This window comes from Copadichromis virginalis, linkage group LG3 (genome assembly GCF_057382275.1).
Source record: "Copadichromis virginalis isolate Kocher_CV1m ecotype Utaka linkage group LG3, C_Virginalis_male_GT1.1, whole genome shotgun sequence".
Lineage (NCBI taxonomy): Eukaryota > Metazoa > Chordata > Actinopteri > Cichliformes > Cichlidae > Copadichromis > Copadichromis virginalis.
Genome location: NC_140620.1, coordinates 47,268,888 through 47,283,739, shown reverse-complemented (window position 1 = coordinate 47,283,739; position 14,852 = coordinate 47,268,888). Strand labels below are relative to the sequence as shown.

At 40.5% G+C, this 14,852-nt stretch overlaps 1 protein-coding gene across 34 annotated transcripts in view; it reads right to left on the bottom strand.

The window, feature by feature from the left end:
- The window catches only part of ptprda (protein tyrosine phosphatase receptor type Da), a 426,095-nt gene that overhangs the window by 170,230 nt on the left and 241,013 nt on the right, over window positions 1-14,852 (bottom strand). For all 34 annotated transcript variants that reach the window (XM_085451392.1, XM_085451404.1, XM_085451395.1 and 31 more), the window contains exon 9: window positions 2,553-2,590. The gene's annotated coding sequence lies outside the window, so the exon portion shown is untranslated. The remainder of the gene's footprint in view (window positions 1-2,552; window positions 2,591-14,852) is intronic.

The window sequence follows — 14,852 nt, the reverse complement described above, 5'->3', positions numbered from 1 at the left end:
TTTTTGTTTATTAACTATTGTAAGTATGGATGCATATTAAATGTAGAGTTTGTGTAATATAGTGGGAAAAATCCCTTTAAACATTATTTGATTGAGATAAATAAAAATACAGTACTTTCTGACAATGCTTGATTACTTCATTACTGTGTATTGTTACAGAGAAAATAAAAAATGATCTCATCTTACTGTTTATCCTCAAGGATGGAAAACTCTTGTATTAAACTGCATTAGGTCATCTTAATGGCTCGCAGACCTACAGTGCATTTCCCTGTTTGGGCTAGATGCTTTGATTACGTTCAGCCTAATCAGTTCAAACTTTTATGGATGCTGTATTTGCTTGCAGGTAATTCATGTTAACATCGTGTTTAACCTCTATCTGGTAATTTCACCAGTGGCAATTGAGAGCAATCTCTATCTAAAAATATTTTTACCTCGGCACACTGGACAGATCTGTGGAGTCTCCGATCTTTGTTCCAACCCGACTTTGTGATTTAAGCTTGAAACATAACCTTTCACACTGCGAGTCACAATAATGCTTGCTGCCTGGATAAGTAGTGCTTGAATAAGATGAATCACCCCTCAAACTTTGCTTCCAAGGGGCCAGACTTTCTCGTTCTAGTTATCCAGGCTTTCTGAAGGTAAGTATTTTTGCGCCAACAACTCAATTTGCAAAGAGCTATTAACTGAAAACTTGGGCTATCTCGACATGGTGTATGTTGTGTCTTTTGAGGAAACTGGAAACTGTCCGATCAGTCGTGGATTGGCCTCCTCTAAGTCCAGACCTCAACAGTGTGGGATCATCTTCAAGTCAAGTCAAAGTTTATTTCTATAGCACATTTAAAAGACTGGCGTACATCAAAGTGCTTCACAATAAAACCGCAATGCGGTATAATAATAGTACAATTATAATTAAAATTACATTTACATGGTGTAGTGTAGGCCGAATGAAAGTCAAACTAATTTGCTTCAAAAGCTAAGTTGAACAGGTATTTTTTAAGTGTGATTTGAAAGACTGAATTGATTCCGATGTCGACTGGGAGATTATTCCAGAGTGGAAGCAATGGCCAAAGCACGGTCACCTCTGGTTTTTAAACCAGACCTTCGTTGGATTAGGAGCAGTTGGCTGGAGGATCTCAGTGCTATCGTTGGGTTGCACAGATCAAGGAGATCAGTTAAGTAGCTAGGGGCCAGATTACTTAGAATTTTAAAAGTGAGCAGAAGGATTTTGAAATCAATGCGATATTTGACAGGAAGCTAGTGTAAGTTAGTGGGGACAGGGGTGATGTGCTTATGCCTTCTGGTGCCAGTTAAGAGACGTGCTGCTGCATTTTGGACTAATTGCAGAGAGAGTTGCAATAGTCCAGTCTAGAAGTGATGAAGGCACGGATACGTTTTTCGAGTTCTTATGTGGCAAATAGGCTTAAATAGGGCTTAGCAGAAAACAGAAAAGGCAGACAGCATCCAAAGAAGAGCTTTGAAAGTCTTTCAAGAAGCCCGGAGAACTATTCCTGAAGGCTACCAAAGGATATTAGAAGAAAGCTTGAGTAAGAGAGGTGGTCAAACCAAATAGTGACTTTCAAGCTCGTTAGAATAGCACAAACTCTGCTTTTGCCTTATATACTGTATTACCATTTCACCGATTGCACCTATTTCTCATTTTGATAGCCGAATAAAAAGAAATGAGGGGTGGCTCAAGACTTGTGCACAGTACTGCATGTATTTTCCATACTGTATTTTAGTGGAACATATCTATTCATCGTGCCTTTCATGGATGAAGAGGTTGTTTAACGATTGTGCCACTCTTCTTGCAGCCACCCAAAAATCCTTCATTTAATGAAATCTTCGGCATTCTCTCATCAAGCAGCAGAATGTAATACATCATTCTCCGAGTCTTTCCCATCTATTGAACTAACCAAGCCCTAGAATCTCATCCGGGCGAGCCAGAGCAAATGAATAGAGCATTTCAATTAGGAAATATTCGCTCCTTCTTTTTAATGCAGCGCAGCTATGTGGTTGAGGTTAATAAGAGAAGTGTATTTTTACCTGTGCACAGTGCACTCACTGAGTCTTGTCAACATATCAAAGCATGCACACAATGCAAAGACAAGCACTTCTAGTTCTTTTTGCAAACAAAACAGAAAATGCCCACATAGATTTGTCATTATCGAACGACCCACATGCCCACTTAGATTTCTGCCACTCCACATGTCTTCCCACAATGCAATATTGCACGGGTAGCAGAGAAGACGGGCGAGGCGTGCCATTTATCTCTGCCAGACGTGGTTAAAAACAAGTTTTTAATGTTTTTTTGTTGGCTGGGCAGGATTTGCGATTGCATAAGCGGCACCCTGATTTTTCAAACCACGCTAATTAAACAGCGGGGAGAAAAGAGCGAGAGGCCTTTTGCTCTCTAACCTCTGTGCTTCCACTGAAACCAACGTTAGCACAGTTCTAGGAATGAGCAGAGAAGGAAACTGAATTTAAAATGAAATGAGCCTATTTTTGTTATTTATTCAATGAGTCTTGCATGTGAATGGACTTTAGCAGCTTACCTTTCAGCACTCAAGCAAACTTCCAAAGAGTTCAAGAGCTGCAGGACAACAACACAACAAGGAAAAGCATGTTAGATTACGGTATGTTCATGTCATCATGAAAGCAATTATGATAAAAAACAAAGGTTAATGTCATTTTGGGAGAAGTTTCAAGAAAGGGAACTGGTGAAGACAGCAGGTCTTGTTGTCGGGGAAATAATTTTAATCAGAGCTACGGCAACGCAATGATGTGCAGCCTTGAGCTGAACTAATTCAGTCCTGCCATTGCTTTTATAGTGTAAAGGGCAAACATTTATTACACACTGATTACATTTGGCAGGCATATGTGTCTGACACTTAAACCCTTGTAATTTTCCACGCCGTTACAAAAACCCCTTCTTCACCGCCGATATTCAATCACGGCGTGAATGCGGTATATTTCCCATGGAGCCACCAAAAAAAAAAGAGTCACGAGGACAAGAGAAGAGGAAGGAGAGTGAGGAGGGGTGCTGAGCAGCTTTTTAGTTTAGTACTAATTAAATGTGGGAGGTGCTCAAAAGGTCAGGGATCGACCAAAGAAAGAAAAATAACACTTAAAAAAAAAAAAGAAATTGGGATGTGTCATGGCTGACGGTGTGCACGAGGCGCTCAAGGTCTTGTAGATTATTACCAAGCTCACTTTCAAAAAGAGGGAACTGGGGGAGATGGGAGAGAAAATTAGTGGTGTGACTGATAAACAGCATATCTCCATGCTCTGTTCCCCCTTCCACCCCTCCTCTCTTTTTTTTTCCAGCTGAGAGATAAAATTCCAGCTTGGCAATGGTTGCCAGCACAATTGATTCTGGCAAAGGGATACGACTGCAGAGCATGAGGGCTAAGTGTTTGAATAGCTGCTGTCAAAATGCTGAAGGGGAATTTATTTCTAGTTTATATGCGAGTTATATCATGGAGTTACTGAGACTAAATGGCTACAGTTTGATGTACAGCACGCTGCCATTTCTCTGGTGTGTAATCATGGCGCTGTGCTCGGGCTTATGGGTGCCGTGCCTGGATTCAGTGAATGGACTGAGAGCAGGCAGTCGTTTTCTGGGACATGACAAATCCTTTACATTTCCAAACACAAAATCATCTGCAAACCATTGTTGTAATTACTATGAACTTAATACTGAGCTACATGTGTAAAAGCTGACATCCCTAAAAAAGCCCGCCAACTATTTCATGTTAATCTCTCTTCAACATGGCTCTCAGCATCAGTCATATCTTTCAGTAGGGGGGAAAAAAATCTGTTGCAAGCATAATTTGGGGTGAAGCAAACGATGCACGAGCAAATCAAAACAGATTTAGGACAGGGAAAAATCTGTAGTCCCATTGTGTCTGATCCATCCCTCACCTAAAAATGTTTCCTGACCCGTGGGGGATACAGAAAATGATTAATAGGTACACTCCAGCAATCAGCAGGCAATAAGAGAGCCACCTGTCAGAGGTTCCGCTGCCCTTTTTAGATTTATGGCTAATTCGGTCCACGAATGCAGCCACTCAGGTAGCCTCCTATCAGAGCCTTATAGAAGGAAATGTGTGGGTTTGCAGAACATTGTGAGAGTGTGAGGAAATACGTGAAATAAATCAGAACTGGAATGCGTTTAGCATATGGAAAACTGGGAATGATGAAGGATGCAAAGTTCCCTCATTAAAACAGAGGCCAGTTAGTGCAGAGTCTGTTTGAAGAGAGTGTAATCAAGGTTATCTTCTTACAACTACAATTTACAGATGTCCATTGAATGCGTCAATGAGAGGATAGTTGTAAAGATGCACTGACTGAAGTGTGCTCTGCATTTTGGAGAACTGCAAATCCAAAATATATCTTTGATATGTAAGTGAGATCCACTTTGAGTTCTAGAGTACTAAAGTGATTAAATTTTGTCAAAATAAGAACCTTTTGACAGCGCGAAATTTTTTTACAGTGAAGTGTAAAATTCTTGAGTCACACCCATTTTTTTATAGTGTGCTAGGAAAACAGAAGTCAGATGCAAGAACTGATTGACAAATATGCAAACATACATATATAATAGAGTATATAAGGCAAAAACACTGTCCCATTTTAACAAGCTTGAAAGTCAATATTTGGAGTTATTTAAGAAGTCTGAACTCACTTAGGTAAGCTTATCTGCTTTAGAGTCACTTTGTTGGTGCAAAAATACAATCATGTCTGTCAAACACAGTTATCTTTGGCATTGTTCATAAATTTAACTAAAGAAACTGGATCGAATGATGTATTTCTGGAGCAGGTTGCTTGTGCACACTATTATATATCACTTTATAATCCTTTTTGAAGGTGTAAGTCTGACTTTTGGGGTTAAAGGTACAATAAGGGTTACATTGCAGAAAATACAGAATATTTACTTCAAGTTTTCGTTGTCTGTTGTGATATAAAATATAAGAAGCCCTTATCGAAATTACATTAACTCTGCACTGCACTTGCTTAAGTCCAGCTATACTTCTGCAAAGGTTAAGCAGTATTTAAATACACACTGATAGAGAGAGCTGACAGCCATAAAGAGGTTTTGGGAATTACTAACAAAACTAATAGTCTTTGCAAAGGTAGATATTACTGCTCGTCATTCTACAATAGACCTTAAGAAGTATATGTGGGAGAACTATTTAGTTAGTATTTAGTATTTAAATAGCTTCCTTCTTGTTGTGCACTCAGTACAATTCTTAAACACTCCACAGAGGTCTCTAAAGCGTCTAAGCTGTCTAATACCGGTTGTATTTATTTAGCTGCTGTATGGCAGCACTTTGACTTAAATATCCCCTAATAGTGAAACTAGGGGAGACAGACATGATGACCTTCTTAAAACACCATCTGTTGCACAGCACAGCCACAGCAAGGCGAGATTAGCCAGTGAGATTGAAAGACTCCCATTACATGACACCTGCTCTCCCACTGCACTGTAAATGGCAAAAGACAGTGCTTTCACTTCACTTCATTTCAGATACCATTGTGTGTTCACAATGATTTCATTCTGAAGCCAGTGGAAACATGTCGAAGCTTTTGTAATTAATGGAATTGTAAGACTTGATGGGCACAAAAGCTAATGCGAGCCGCTCTGAAAAGGAAAATGAGAGCATTGTCCTTTGACATTTTCCATTTGTATCTCTGGCAGGTGATTAAGCTCTGAAAGAAAGTGATATTATCCTGCTGTGTGTAAACAGCCTGGGAATATTACACTTGATGAACAGAGATGATGTGCAGCCTACCTAAATTACCTTAGTGCTCCATTTATTCCAGCAACATCACCTCACACCATTATTTCACGGCCTTTGGTTTATACTGCCATTTTTTTTTGCCCAGGATTTGAGATCTTTTTTCTTTTTTGTGTAAATCTCAGTGTCAGGGTCACTATCCTCTGAGCTCCACACTCCCTCTACCCTCTTCTCCCTGACCCCCACCTCCCTTTCCTTGGAAATTCTCCGTCCATTGCCCTCCTGACAGCCACCCATCAACCCAGGTGCAATTTAAAAAGCCCTTCAACAGCTGCCATTCCAAAGGAGCGGCTATCAGTCCAGCTGCCAAAGCCCAGACAGGGACTCGGCATCAGCGAGCAACTTTGAACGTCAGGTCGGTATCCCCCCACCCGCCAATTCCAAATGGACTGAAGGTGAAAGACTCTATTTCTCAAAGATTGCTTCAGCGGAAGACAGACGGACTTCCTGACATGGCACAGCAAACATCAGGCATGCATAGCGTTTTTGTGTGGAGACAAATAGGTTGACGTCATTTAGGCTGATGTGTACGATTTTGAAATATCAGCATAAAATAGTCAGTGAGTTACGTTTGGAAACATTATGATACTTTGAGAAAAAAATCCTCTTGGGAGAATTCCATGAAGGGGGATGTTTATGTTTCCATAGATATATCACTTTCCTCAATGTCAGGCTCAAGCAGTTTGTGTGTGTGTTTGTGCCTGCCTGCCTTCCTGCATCCTGCATGCAAACACCGCATACGTAGCTTGTCTAAATGTGCATGTTGCCGGAAACTATCAAGCGAAAACATCTCAGGCAAGAGGCTGGGCAGCCTGCTGTTGTGCACTTCTCTCCACCATATGTCTTTGTCAGAAATATTTGCTGTGCACCGAATGAGGGATGAAATCAATCCAAACGCTATTTTTTCCCCAGTTGCGCCTTCTTGAAGGTGGCAAAAATTGTACTGATACTTGCCAGATAAGCCAAAATTGTCAAATGTAACAACTGGCCGCCGGTGACACTCACAAACAGACCATCTGGTCTCGGGTGTCCAATAGTCGTTTAGGGAAAAAAAATGGAATGGCTGAATCCTTTTTTTTCTATCACAATTAGCAACTGGGAGGAACGGATGGGAAAATGACTCTGCTGCTGTTATGGACCACTCAAAGATGAATGCTATGTGCCAGTTGGGAAATATGTTAAGGTGCTCCATAGGCACAAGTGGAGTGAAAAATGTCTCTTAGAATTACTGAACAGATGCACTCGCTGGCCTTCATTTTCCTAACTCGCACCCACTCAGCTGGACTTCTGCTCGGCTCTACGCTGCCTGAAGATAAAATCAACGGCGCAGCAAGATTGTGTCAGACACAAATATGGTCAAAGTGAAAACTTTTAAAATGTATTTTTAAGGTGAGTTTTTTTAAATGGGTTAATGTGCACAATCCTGAGCCACCAAGAGTGTTTTCTTGGACGCTGGTATGTAGTAAATGGACTGGTTCTTATATAGGGCACTTTTCTACTCAAGTACTCAAAGCGTTTCATTCAAAATACCGGATTTCCCATTTACCAAAACATTTTCTTCTATTTCTGACCGCTTTCCGTCTAACATTCACATTCAGATAAATGTTAGAAGCATTGGAGATCAATATCTTTCCCAACGACACTTTTGCATGCAGGCTGGAGCAGTCAGGGATCAAACCATCAACCTTCTGATTAGCAGATGACCTGGTCTACCTACTGAGCAACAACCACCTTTTGATCAGCTGCTTTTCCACAAAGTTTTCGCCAAGTTATTGTAATTGATAAGTGTAAGAGAAATGTCTTAATTATTCATTTATTTATTTGATGCCAAGCCAGTTAACACTGACCTATGAATCATTCAAGCTTAAAGTACTTAACTCAAGGGCTGGACCGGTCTTTTTATACGCATAATGCCCAACTTAGCAAAGAACCAATTTCAGATGGTATCATTAGGAAAACATCTCTTCTTTTTAGGCTGAATCAAAATGGCAAGACTTTTGCACAGTATCGTGTCGCATATCTGCTTTCCATTTCAATAATGGTCTTATACAAATATCTAGCTGGTGCTGATGCTGAATCCATTTTGCATTTTAGCTGAAACACATAAGTCCTGTATGTAGCTGGAGGAGCGAAGTTATTTCCAATCACTGTTTCTGGACCAGCTTCAACCATTGTGTTGGGGACTCTTGCTGTCCGCCAAAGCTTTTAGTTCATTGTGTAGCAGCATCACTTTTGCCCATAGCCACGAGACTGCATGAACAAAAGCGCCAGTTGGCTGGGTCACACTGCGATGCACCTGGGGGATGTATGCATGTTTTGCATGGACTGTGGAGGGTAATCGCTGGGTCCATTAACATGAGAGGGAGCTGCAGCTTCCAAGCTGGAAAAAAAAAATGCCCCAAGCGAGCTGACATTATGAGGAGGCATCTTCCCCCGATCCCTTTCACTGCAAAGAAAGTTAATGGAGTTGAAGTGGGTCGTCTAGAGTTAAATTGAATCTCCTGCCAATGCAAAGGCTTTGATGTGGCAAAGATTAAGGAGTTGTTGTAATTTTGAGTTCAAACCCGGAGTACCAGCATCCACTGAGAGCAACCTATTTAAACCTTTCTTAGTCTATCAAGGGCTGGTAAAATACAGCTACTCTTCAGCATATATTAATGTAGAGGATACACGTTGCATATTCATGTTGTACACAGACTGTGGCAATATTGAGCTATTAATCTATAGATGTTAAACAGGACAAGCACAAACACACTAACTGATGCTACAGTGAAGCTGAGTGAAACTTCCACATGAAAAGCAAGATTTTAGTTAAAAGCAACACAAGTGACAGGTTTTTAGTGAAAGTTTGTACATCCAGTACGTAGGTTTGCTTTCCTTTTTGATGAATGGTTTTGAGTGCAAAGAAGGTCGTGTGTCTTTTTTTGTCAGTGTTCTGCTTCTCTGTAGCCAACAAGTGTAGAAAAAAAGTCACGGGTTTGTGGTTCTATACATCAGTTAATGGCAGAAGTGTCCTTCCCATGCCCTTCTGTAATAGCCAAGCATCATTAGCGAGGGGGTCAAGAGGGGGGGCAGCCATCCATATGTTTCAATAATTACCCTGCTCTTCTGTCAAAGCGCACACTGTGCTTACGTCAGTGTTAGAGACAAAATCAAATTGGAGAAAAAAATATTTTGTTTTATTTTTTTTAGCTGTAAGAAGATTTAAGTTGGAGGTGAAAGGTGAAGATGCTACATTTTTGTCACGTGGGACAGGCAGCCGGTCACGCCTCAGCCTCGGTTCCAGCAGCAGCAGTTTCAGCACTGTGAGTGACACATTATTTCTCTGTAACCTCCACCCCTCCCACCCTAACGCTCCCCAAATCATAACCCCACCCCAATCTATTTTCTGCCTGGCTAGTCTTATGAAACTGCATATATTCTGTCAGATTACTCCCATCAAATTCCCATACTGTTTAGTTCTCGGCTGTTTGAGGAGCAGATTTGGATGTTAGGGCCAAAACAACGCAGGATATGTGAGCTGATCAGAGACATGCTACACCCTTGAGATTTCGAAGGGGACCTTTGTTTTTAAAATATTAAATGCATGGTTTTCTGATCCTGTGATGTGGCGAATATATTTGGAATAGTGCTTAAAGCCTCAGTGGCACATTATTATGTCTGAATCATATTAGAATTATAATGCACACTTTATTTTTATGCAGTATTAGTTTACAGTACGTAGTAACACTATAGTAAGAGTGACAAATATGTACGTGCAAGTTCAACTAAATCTTTCTTAAAACTCTCCTCATTCATATTTGCAGTTTCTTTGAAAATGCATTTTATTTTGAAAGGTAAACGATCAATGTCAGTAAAACCAATGAGCAAATTAAAATGACCTTTAGTTTCATAATTTGCTTGACTGGACTAATTACTTGTAATGTCCATTAATATGATCTCATTATGATTTTTTTCCTTCTAATAAGCATCCTATATAAGAAAAAGAAGTGCATTGAGTATAACCAAATGCACAAAAGATCACTGCAAAAATTTCATTTGCCGGGAAATTACCTTAATGTCTGTATTCTGAGCCTGAGCTGGTGTTACGCATAAAAATGGCTGCATAAGAGATAATCGCTAATAAAAATGCACATGAATGGAAGGGTGTACCGGGGCAGAACTAACGGGGTAAAACTAGTTTTATCTGCAAGAAATCACCTTGCGTGAGGCCCCTGCTGCAACTGAGCCAGATGGATGGGAAAAAAATATGAAAAACTTTAAATGAGTTATTTGTTTTAAATATAAATAATATGGTCCCAAAATGTTGTAAGGAAACACAGGGTATGCCCTAAACTGGCTGCCAGGCTATTGCGGGGGTAACACAGAGGCACAGACTGTCACGGCCGGGATGGCTAATGTGTCTGAGGTGTGGACTCAAAAGCAGACACAGGAGAGAGAAAACTAAGGTGTAATAAAAAGCAAGCCATTTATTAGGCTGATAGCAAAAACAAGGCAAGGCGAACTGGGGACAAACGAAAACATTAAAACTAAGACATGAACATGGCCTGAACAAGAACATGAAAACCATGACGTGAGACAATCAGAAGCATAAAATTTGTGACACGAAGAGCCGAGAATCACAGAACAGGTAGCAAAACAAACAAACGACCCAACACTAAACAAAGGGAGACAGAGGACTTAAATACACAGAAGAGTAATGAGGGAAGTGGAAACACCTGGGAAACACAACTGACACAAATAAACCTGACACCATGGAGGAAGCGAAACTAAACACACTGAACATGGAAACACAAGACTTTCAAAATAAAACAGGACACATGGAGAGAGAGAGGCATGACAACAAAAGGACGTGGAACACGCAGACATGAAATACACAAAAGATTTGGGGGAATGGAAAGGAACACAAGGAGAGGAACATTGGAACAGATAAGGGGGACAAGGCACGGGCATAACTAAAAGTATACACATAGGACAAGACAGACTTAGACAGGAAAATGACACATAAACAAGGCAGCATGGAAGATAATATTAACTAGACTAAACCCTAACTAAATATTAACACCAGAACTGAACATTATCCACAATGCATAAGAAATCAAAATGACCACTGCAACACCATGCTACCCTAAGAGGAATGCCAATAATATTATAGTAGGATAAGCTACTTTGGATTAACTTGATCCAAATATATTCCTTAACTGTGATGTCACATAACTTGAAAAGCTGCTGTAGCTCTAAACAAAAAAAGAAAAAAGGGGGGGCACAGACCTTTTGCGCTATTGCATTTTTGAAATCTTACACTAAAATAAGCCTCACTGTCCAGTAATGCTGATAACTCTGGACCTTTAAAAAAAACCCAGTGGAGCATAAAAGTGAAAATGGCAAATGCATCTGCTCACCAAGTCAGCATTCTTCCCATTGTCTATGGATTAGCTACAGTGCTTGAAGCCGCGTGACTCCACTGCCCTTTGCTACTGCAGCGTCATGTGACTGGCTTTAACGCAGTGGTGTTAAAACCAACTGCATCAGCTTAATGGCCATTCAATAATGTGAATTTGAATGAGACTTCCTTCTGCAGTGATTAATGCCGATTAATGCATTTGCTAGCGTGGCGCCGATTGACCATTAAAACAATTTATTGATGTGTTTTGATTTAGGCTTCACCGGGTATCAAAAGGAAGCAAGAGATAAGAAGTTTTGATCATGCAGAGAATCGAATTTTTTTTATTGTTAGCGTGCCTCGCTGCTGATTAAGTGAAGGGAATTAAATCAATTACTCTGGAATTCAAAGTGCTGTATCGCTCAGATCTTTTTAATATTGTTATCCCGTTACTCATCTGCCCTGTCAAAAGTTAAAACAGTGTTTAAACAGGGACATTTACTCTAAACTCGAGCCAATTAATTTCTGATTCAAGGAGATTTGCCTTGAAGAGTTTGCGAAATGTAATCCTTAAAAGCATTTTTGCATGTCTTTACCAGAATGCGCTGATTTCTTCCTCTCTTAATCTTGCAGTCAGGAATAAAGTCACTAGTTATCATCATCACCATCGTCGTCTTACATTTTGCTGTCACTCCAAAAGGAAAAAAAAAAGTGAAAAAAGATAACTTTAAAACAAGATATAGAATGAATGATGCAGGGTACGTGGAATGCATCTGTTTACCCTACACAACTTGCCTCTTGATGCATTCATTCAATCCCCGTCCCAACTACTCTCCCATGAATGAAAATCTCCTAACAGCACGCCACAAAAGAACCTGCTAAGCCATTTGGATCAAGAATCTCCCCAGGCAAATCAGCAATTAGAGCCTAAGCTGCCTTGTAAAATCAATTAGGAGTTGTAGTGTGTGTTACAGGTACAAGAGTGGCTGGCACCTCTCTAAATGGACCAGGAAGAGAGCTTTAAGTCTGCCATGCAAGCAACTGTAATCTGCACCACTTAGTCACCAAATTTCTATGAAATCCTCCTCTCTTTGTGAGTAATGCTTCGTGCTGTTGTTTTGAGTTGCTAGAAACTTTCAAAAGTTTTGACAGCCGAGTTGTATTTCAGAGATAAGGCAAACGGCGCTCAGATAAAAGGCTTTCGTTTTGTCTTTAACATTAAGTGAAGTTGTTCACCGCTGTTATTACAACAGGAACACTAGCTTACGTTTGATTTGTGTCGCATCTTGTGGTTTTCTTGTGTGGAAGTTTGCGTCTGTCTGTGATAACGCTGCCACAAATGCTCTCTGCAGAATTCAACTCAAATTTACTAGGTGTGTTGAGGTGCTTTTATATGCATACTGCTGAGTAACTTTGGATATTTCTTCCTAGGTACCCCTACGTGAGAAGTGCTCTTGAAGATGTACCTGGTTAAATAAATGTTATATTGACTCACTTCAATATCTTGTGATAAAAAAACAGAATTTGTGCAATTCTAACAGCCTTGAAAGTCAATATTTGGTATGACCACCTTAATTCGCAAACACAGCCTGAACTCTCTTAGACAAGCATTCTTGTAATTTCTTGAAGTAGTCTTCAGGAATAGTTCTCCAGGCTTTCTGAAGGACATTCAACGCTATTCTTTGGATGTTGGCTGCCTTTTCTTCTCTAAAGATGATCCCACACTGCTTCAATAATGTTGAGGTCTGGGCTATGGGGAGGCTAATCGATGACTGAGAAGTGTTTCATTGAGTATTTCTCTATCCAGGTACGTTTTTATTGCATTAGCAGTGTGTCTGGGATCATTGCCATCCGTGCAAATGAAGCTGCTGTCATTCAGACTCTTTCTGGATGCGATTGCATGTTGGATAAAAACCCGATGGTACTTTTTGCATTCACAAATCCATCCATTCTTCATTTGTACTCAACTTCTCCAGTTTCCTCAATGAAAACAGTGCACACCATGTCAGGATATTCCAAGTTTTCAGCTAATAGATCTTTGCAAACAAACTTGTAGATGCAAAAATATATATAATGTATTCCTGTCAAGCTGTGTTATCTTTGGAGTATATAAATAAATGAGGGGTGGCTCCAGCTTTTTTCACAGTACTGTATTTTTACCAGCTGGATGTTAATAAGCCCTAAAACCCCAAAATAAGCTACCCTGTAGGGGAACTGAAAAGCTTTTTTGATGAACCGCTCTAGGTATGACTAACCCCCTAACATACACACAGATACTTGATGTGATGTTAAAGCATTGATAACTGGTGCCTTAAGCCATACAATATGATTTTGCTTTGTAAGCACTCAGGTCTGAATCCGAATGAGCCACTTATTCCCTAAATGAAAGCTGCTTCTTCAACTTTCACCATGATAATTAATGAGATCGACATTTTCAATTATCCGTTTCCTGCCTTTGCCGTTTGAGGGAACAGCTGTTAGTGTCGACGGGGTAGGAAGACGGGTGATAGAGAACAAAGAGGGCAGCATCTGGCTTTTTGAAAGATGGCGTATAATTCTTCGACAAGATCTTTGTGTGGCGCACCACCACCAGAGCAGATTTCCACCACGTGTGTCTAATAAAGTGGGACGGTATATACCAGCGCCGGCTGAATTAGGCAGACGTGTGGTTTGTTTATAAGATAAGATAAGATAAGATAACCTTTATTAGTCCCACACGTGGGAAATTTGTTATTGTTGCTTCCTGGAACTAATAGATTGTATGGAGACCACAGAAGCTGATAATGTTTGATGCTCTTTTGATGCCATATTTAGGCATTAGTAAAGCACTGCTTACTTCTTTTTACACTTGTGCTGCACAAGCTGCTTTCCTGACGTCCCTCCCTACAGTATGTAGTAACTGAGCGCAAATGGGTCCATTCACAACAGCCTGTCAGAGTTTTTTTTCAATGCCCAACAAAGATTTTCAGTGACAAAATGGGTCATGTAGAGGCATGGGGCCCATTTTAACTTCCACCAAGGTCAGTAGGTCTCTGTTGGCTTATGGCCTATTCAGCTGGGAGCTGCAATTACGCTATGAAACCATGTATCATACTGAGTTAGTCACCAGCTTCAGTTGCTCACTAGTACCATACATCACCCTTGGTTGCACCATGTAGAGTATTTGGAAGGCCACAGTGAGCCCACGGGGGAATCATTAGTTCATATGTAAATATGAGAAAGTGGTGCAGATTTCACCTTGCCTGCACGGATTGAGAGCGTAGTAGCTTGGGAATGACAAACAAGGGTCATGTTGCCCAGACACTACAAACGCCTGTGGTTAGTATTGTTGTTATGATCCTGCATGATAATTGGGGGATGAAAAACTGTGGCGATAAGGCGATCAGCGTGAACACGACCAAAAGTAACCGAAATAAATGGCACAAAAGGCACGAAAGGACTGCCACACTGAAAACGTAAATAAAGTCAAGACATTTTTGCATGACTATATTGCTTATCTTGTCTCAATGGAGTTATTCATGTGCTCCCATTAAGGCCTGGCCACATCTTCATGCCGTTTTGCATATGTATAATTTTTGTGGGAGAAGGCATGCCCCTTCTGCAGCGAAATACTTTCACGCTGAGATCAGTGGAGCGCGTGCAGTTCAGTGAATGTTGTTGTACATTCTCACTTC